We start from the raw sequence: 7500 nt of genomic DNA, 5'->3' as shown, positions 1-7500 counted from the left end.
TTACCCATGGCTTGTTATTAGGGTAACACCATACAGTCTTAGCGGGGGAGACCATGTCTGCACGGAAGTTAAGGTAATCCGTCAGACAGTGTGTCAGCCCCTCTATGTCCTCACAGTGTGGGCTAAGCAGCACATCCCAGCCCGTGATGTCATAAGAGTCCCTGAAGGCATCTTCCATTTCAGGGGACCACCTCCTGATGGAGCTAGTTGTTGCAGGCTGCCTTTGAACCAGGGGGTGTACTTCGGCTGTAGAAGAACCAGGTTGTGGTCAGACTTCCCTAGTGGGGGGAGGGGTGTGACTCTGTATGCATCCCTCACATTAGCATACAGCAAGTCAATTGTCCTGTTGTTCCTTGTTGGACAATCTACAGCCTGGTAAATAGCAGCCAAAGTAGCATGATTAAAGTCCCCAGAAATTATGATAAATGCCTCAGGGTGCTGTGTCTGCAGCCTTGCTGTGACAGAGTGAATCCTCTCACATGCAGTGACTGCATCTACCCTCGGAGGGATGTAAACACAGATGGTGATCATGTGACTGAACTCCCTCAGCAGATAATACGGCCGCAGGCTAATGGCTAGTAGCTCCAAGTCCGGGCAACATAAAACTGTCTTTACGGAAATATGTCCCGGGTTACACCAGAGGTTGTTAACATAAATGACGAGTCCCCCACCTTTGTTTTTCCCACGTGTTAGTGTCTCTGTCGGCTCTCACAGCAGTGAATCCCCTCAGGTCCACATTAGCATCCGGTACAAGGTGTGTTAGCCATGTCTCCGTAAAGATAAATGAGCTGCTCTCCCGGTAAATCTGCTGGTTATTCAGAGCGGAAAGCTCATTGACTTTATTCGGTGGCGAGTTCACATTCCCCATGATAACGGAGGGAAGGGATGGTTTGTAGCACCGCCGTTTGTCCACTAGCCTAGCCTTTAGCTTAGCTCCAACCTTGCAGCCCCTGGGTTTCCTCCTCAGCTCGGCCGGGATGGGCTATCGTATCCCGGCTCGTCCCATTGTTTTCTGGGCCAGCAGCTCCTCTCTCGAATAAGTGAGAAAACTGGCTCCTGGTTGCGTGTTAAAGTTAAATATATCCATGTTATATAGTAAAACACACTATGTCTTCGTAAGAAGAGCAGAAAAGTGGAAAAAAAGAGGTTTAAAGAGCTAAAAACTACAGAGCTACTGGAGAGGTAGCCGTCTCACACAGCGCCCATACGTATTCACTATTTTGCGACAGCCCATTGAACACTGTAAAGATTAGACTTGGACAACCTTTATTGTCATTCAGTATGTACCGAGTGTACACAAAACGAAATTTCATTGCAATTTGGCTCAGCACAGAATTAAAGTGCATTAAATTATACAGCAGCAAAAATATTATAAAGTGCAATATTATAAAGTGACCTGTGGTATTAGGGCATGCAAACTCCACACAGAAAGGCCCTCATCGGCCGCGGGGCTTGAATGCGGATCTTCTTACTGTGAGGCAACAGCGCTAACCACTACACCACTGTGCCGCCCTATTCAATTTATTTATTTATTTATTTATTTATTTATTTGGGGGGGGGGGGGTCATACATATTAAGGGTGTAATGCAATACAATTAACTGTGTCTGTATAATGATTTAAATACCTGCGTCAGTATCTGTGGAGCTGGGACACAGTGCTACTGTGAGTCAAAATGGGATTCTTTAAGCAGCAGTTTATTAAAATGTCCGATGATTTTCTGGGAAGCTTTACTTTTAGTAACAATGGAGACCATTTATATTTATATTTAAGAACAATGAAACTGCACAATAAATTTACACTTTCATAAGACCCCAGCAGAAATATGCTGTCATGTGCACAGTGTCTGGTCTGTGTGGGCTTATGGGCGCACTGGATCTATAAATAAATGCATTTTCTATTATGAATTTCAGCCCAGTTTGTGTCAATATATGATATAAATATAGTTTAATTTTGGAGCTCAGTAAGGCACTGTTTACGTCAGGTTTTTGGAGCAAACCACTGAAAATAGACCAAAACTTTGAGCCTCATAATTAGATCTGTATATTTGAATAAGTCCCATCAACTGATGAAAGAAAAATGAATGCTTTAAATTAACTGAGTTTATGTTGTGTTTATAAACCTGCATGACTTGCACACCTTTTTTTTCTCGGTGAACTCTCTAGTCTCAACCAGATGCTCTGTAGAACCTTTTTGGCAAGTTTCCTATGAAAATAATAAGCAAGGTTAATTTTAAATCATGCATATTTCCATGGATTTTCATCCACCAGAAACTAGAAGCATTAAGATGAGTCAGTGATATAGACACATACATTTACAAAAATGATACAAGAAAGTTCCATTTTGAAATAATTCCCTTGGATCCTTGAGCCTTCAGTTGCTCAGCTGTGTTTAGATTGGATGCTGTCTCACTTGTAAACTATACAGGGTGTAAATGTCTACAAAATAATAATAAAAAAAATGCTCTGCCTATTAAATAAAGTCTTTGACTGTTTTACATATACTCTATGTTCAGTTGCACCAAATGTCACTTTCAACACTGTGGGAAAATAAAGTGGCATATACAATAGGACTAATTTCATAACAGGTGTTTTCATTTGGCTCATTGTACCTATTACTCAACATTTTCACACTGTCAAGAATTCATGCTACTGACACCCACATTCCACATTCGCCCTTTTACAGTGTGTGTGGACTTGTATCTCACAATGCTGAAATGCTTTTAAAACCAATAATTATCTGCTGTGATGCAAGCAATTCTGGAAATGCATTGGGTGTTGACTTTTAGTGTGACTCAATGATTGACTCTAAATCCCATAAATATAACTTCCAGTCAGAGAGACCTACAACTATGTTGAAAAAAGGTCAATAGAGTGCAAAAACAAGAAACTAGAGATAAGCATGGCTTATCTTTTTTAAAATGATGTGTTTTGATATTTGGAAAACAGATTTATTAAAAATAAGATTTCCTCAGTTTAATATATAATCACCTCAGTCGTGGCCAACTGGTTCAAAAGCTGTCCTTGAAATCAGGTCAAGTCAAGCCAAGTTTATTTGTATAGCGCTTTTAACAATAAACATTGTCGCAAAGCAGCTTTACAGAATTTGAACGACTTAAAACATGAGCTAATTTTGTCCCTAATCTATCCCCAATGAGCAAGCCTGCGGCGACGGTGGCAAGGAAAAACTCCCTCAGACGACATGAGGAAGAAACCTCGAGAGGAACCAGACTCAAAAGGGAACCCAGCCTCATTTGGGCAACAACAGACAGCATGACTATAACATTAACAGTTTTAACATGAAGACAGTTTCATTGATGTTATAACTCTTCATTGATGGAAACTTGAGTGCAAAACTGTTCATGACAACTGCAGTCCTAAAGTTAACAAGTCAACTGTAGTCCTCAGCCATAAAAGCATTACTGTAAGAGTCCAGAGCATCCTCCAGGTATAACCCTCAACTGTCCTCATAGGGCCGTCCTTCACAGGAGCGATGCGATAAAACTCCGACCAGACACAGGGCACCAGGATGGATCAAGCAGGTCCGAGGGGCAGAAGAGGCCAGCATCTCAATCCCAGGACCAACATGTAACTCAGAGGGACAAATTGGGGGTGGGAGAGAGAGAAAACACAGGTTCTTAGGTATGCCCTAAAAATGACACAAGTATTAAATCTGTGTGGTAGGGTCGCAGAGTCGAGAGTCTTGACATCAGGCATAATACACAACAATGGCATGTTAATATGATTAAAAAATATCATGACCTGCTCTGGCTGGATGCTTGATTGGGTGATGGGAGCACACTCCTCAGCAATGATGAGATGCAGATGGGACCCTTAGGACTGGCCAAGACAATTCAGTTACATTTCACCGGGTCTGGGACATGTGACAGAATGTCTGATGGCCGATTCCCTGCAGGCTACGATAGCCAGTTGAGGTCTCCATCCTCTCCACCAAAAGATTTCCTGTTGACTCCATGTAACTCAGAGGGACAGATTTTTTTGGGGGGGAGGAAGAAAACACAGGTTGTTAGGTATGCCCAATGTCATCTGAATAAGTAGGAACAGTATACATATTGCACTGAGTACAAGCAGGGACTCCGGCAACTAACTATGACAGCATAACTAAAAGGGGAGAGCCAGAAGGTAACACAGGCATGAGGGAGCCCTGGGACATAAAGCAGCCAGCCACTACACCGTCAACAAACTCGAGTGAGCAAGCGAGTGGGGACTGACAGCATCCATACATCCCAGTTTACCAAAACACTCTATGTCTGAGGACCCTCTAGATCTACACCTTTACCTCATAAATACCATTAACAAAAAGCTTGACTAAACAGATATGTTTTCAGCCTAGACTTAAATGCTGAGACTGTGTCTGATTCCCGAACATGACTTGGAAGGCTGTTCCATAACTGTGGAGCTTTGTAAGAAAAGGCTCTGCCCCCTGATGTAGCCTTCACTATATGAGGTACCAGCAGATAGCCTGCACCTTTTGATCTAAGTAGGCGTGGCGGGTCATAGAGGAGCAGAAGTTCACTCAGGTACTGTGGTGCGAGACCATTTAGTGCTTTAAAGGTCAATAGTAGTATTTTATATTCAATACGAAATTTGATTGGGAGCCAATGCAGTGTGGATAAGACAGGTGTGATGTGGTCATATTTTCTAGTTCTAGTAAGGACTCTTGCTGCTGCATTTTGAACTAACTGGACAGTGAATCCACCGTGGTCTCCTACACTGCGTTGAATGTGTTGCCAAGTGCATCTGAGATTTGGCTGGTCAAAAGGCAGGTGAAGCCTTGTTTTGTGGTGGCTTTTACCCAAGCTTTACTCTCATTCTCGGGTTGATTTTACGAACTATTTTACAGCTCTGCCCACGGATGGCAGGACAGTGAACCAACTAAACTGCCTCGTCGTATTGTGAACGTGAAACGTGAGAGTGGTCGCCGACCGAAGCCGACGCGTTTTGAAACAAAGGGCGCTGAAGCACGTGCAGACATTTCCCCATGCTGTGATCAGGCCCCCTGCCTAGTCGTGGCCAATTGGTTCTTCAAAAAGAACTAAGCACATTCAAAATGCAGGTATTTGTCCTTAACAAAAAGTGCTCCTTTGTTAAATTGAGAATTCAGAATATAGGTTTGATGGGCAGGATTAGAACCTTACCAGGGCCAATTCTTCTTCTTGGCTGTGGGCCCAAGGTTTGACACTGCTGTTCCAGAGAATATTCATTAAAATTTGAAAATTGTTTTTTTGCTTGTAACATGTTAAAAATATAAAATTATGTCATAATGACTTAAAGATTATTAATTATTTTGAGAAAGCACAGAAATATACCCTCTGAATCGAAGCCAAAGATCATGGGGACAAAGTTCAGCTGTCCAGCACAAGCACAGTGGTCCTGAACATCATCGACCAAAACAATCACCTCCCTGAAATCACTGGTCACACAGTAAGTACTTAACTGTTTATATCATTAAGCAAACTTGCTAGTCAGTCTGCTCATACCAGATTGGACTGAAGGTTGAATACAATCATCCCCCAAATAAACAAATGAAAATGTAATACAATTATTTAAAGGGTACCTGTATAGCACTTAAATATGATTGATATTGATAGTACAAACCATAATTATAGTAATGCACTCAAGTGCAGCTACCTGAATAGCTATAATAAGTAGTTTAATGTGCTTAAAAGTCCATAAGCACATCATTTTATTGTACACAGGCAACCAATATGGTGCCTGAAATGTCACATCAAATTGTTGATAGCCAAGACACTTATTAGCCTGGATTTAGTCAGACAAAAAAGTGATCTTCAAGTCAGTATGGACAGTGGAGAAACCAGATACTTGTATGAACCTCGGAAAAAGGACTATCCGCATCTGGGAAATTATTTGTATGTATATCCATACAAGAGTTTTCACTTGTTCATATTTGTACCCATACCCTGTCTACAGATTGTTTTTCTTTTAAAATACAATGTACCTGGGCACTGACATCTTACTCGCTCCGTGGTTCAGATATCGTGCTCTGAGTACAAATTATGCGAGAGAATCTCAAGATTTCTGTTTTTTCCATCTTAATTATTGTTTGTGTCACAATAAAAAAGCAAGTTGCACCTTTAAAGTGGTAGGCATGTTGTATAAATCAAATGGTGCTAATGCCCCCAAAATCCATTTTAATTCCAGCTTGTAATCCAGCAAAACATGACAAACACCAAGGGGTATGAATACTTTTGCAAGACACTGTACATCATCACTGGCTACAAACAGAGGGGTTTTTTTAACCCCCCCAAAAAGAAAATTTTTATATAACATGCTTTTGTTTGTTTTTATGCACTGAGAAAAGTGATCTTTTTAGACATCAAGAATCGCATTACTATTATAATGACACCATGAACTGGCCTAGTGGTTAGCATGAGTTCTAATCGCAGTCAGTTCATACCAAAGACCATCATAAAAAATGGCACCTACTGCCATCTGGCAAGACATGCTGCAATACAGATGCGAGTAGGGAGTTAAACTCTCACAGTGACCAGAAGACCAGTCCCCCACTGTAACCCTAGCTATATCACAGGTGAGAGGCCGAGGGCTATAGAAACAGAGATCAGTGCCACACCCATGCGACTCAAGAGCTGGTTTGTACTGAGACAGGAGACTGCCTGGTAAGATCAGTTCCTGGTGTGGGAAGGATTATGAAAATGACATTGGTTAACTAGTATCTGTGTCAGTACTGCATATGCATTATCTAACTGAGTGAGATTAAAATTTCCTAAAAATGAAGTCTGTTGATTTGCATATTTTGTTGCCAGTAAAAATCACATGGTTACAGAAAATTTCTGATTAGATTTTTAGAATTAGACGCCTTTATTTGTCACATATACATTACAGCACAGTGAATTTATTTTTCTGCATTCAACCCATCTGAAGCAGTGAAAACGCTCTCACACGTGCGCACAGAGAGAGAGAGATGCAGATGCCTGGGGATTTTTTTTTAATGAGAAGTAGGGACGGGTATCACGAGAATTTTTGTAGCACGATATGTCGCGATACATGATCAGCGTATCATGATATCTCATCTCATTATCTCTAGCCACTTTATCCTGTTATAAAGGGTTGCAGGCAAGCTGGAGCCTATCCCAGCTGACTACGGGTGAAAGGCGGGGTACACCCTGGACAATTCGCAAGGTCATCACAGAGCTGACACATAGACACAGACAACCATTCACACCTACGGTCAATTTAGAGTCACCAGTTAACCTAACCTGCATGTCTTTGGGGGAAACCAGAGCACCCGGAGGAAACCCACACGGACAACATACAAACTCCACACAGAAAGACCCTTGCCAGCCACGGGGCTCGAACCTGGACCTTCTTGCTGTGAGGCGACAGCGCTAACCACTACTACTACATGATATTTTAGTCTAAGAATGGCATTTCTTTTCTTTAAGCAAAACAATTATGTAAGGAAACAAATGTAATCATTATTAAACAAATGTGATTTATTAA

Source organism: Neoarius graeffei, chromosome 13, assembly GCF_027579695.1.
Source record: "Neoarius graeffei isolate fNeoGra1 chromosome 13, fNeoGra1.pri, whole genome shotgun sequence".
Classification (NCBI taxonomy): domain Eukaryota; kingdom Metazoa; phylum Chordata; class Actinopteri; order Siluriformes; family Ariidae; genus Neoarius; species Neoarius graeffei.
The sequence above is the reverse complement of the archived record's forward strand: the minus strand, read 5'-3'. Positions refer to the sequence as shown.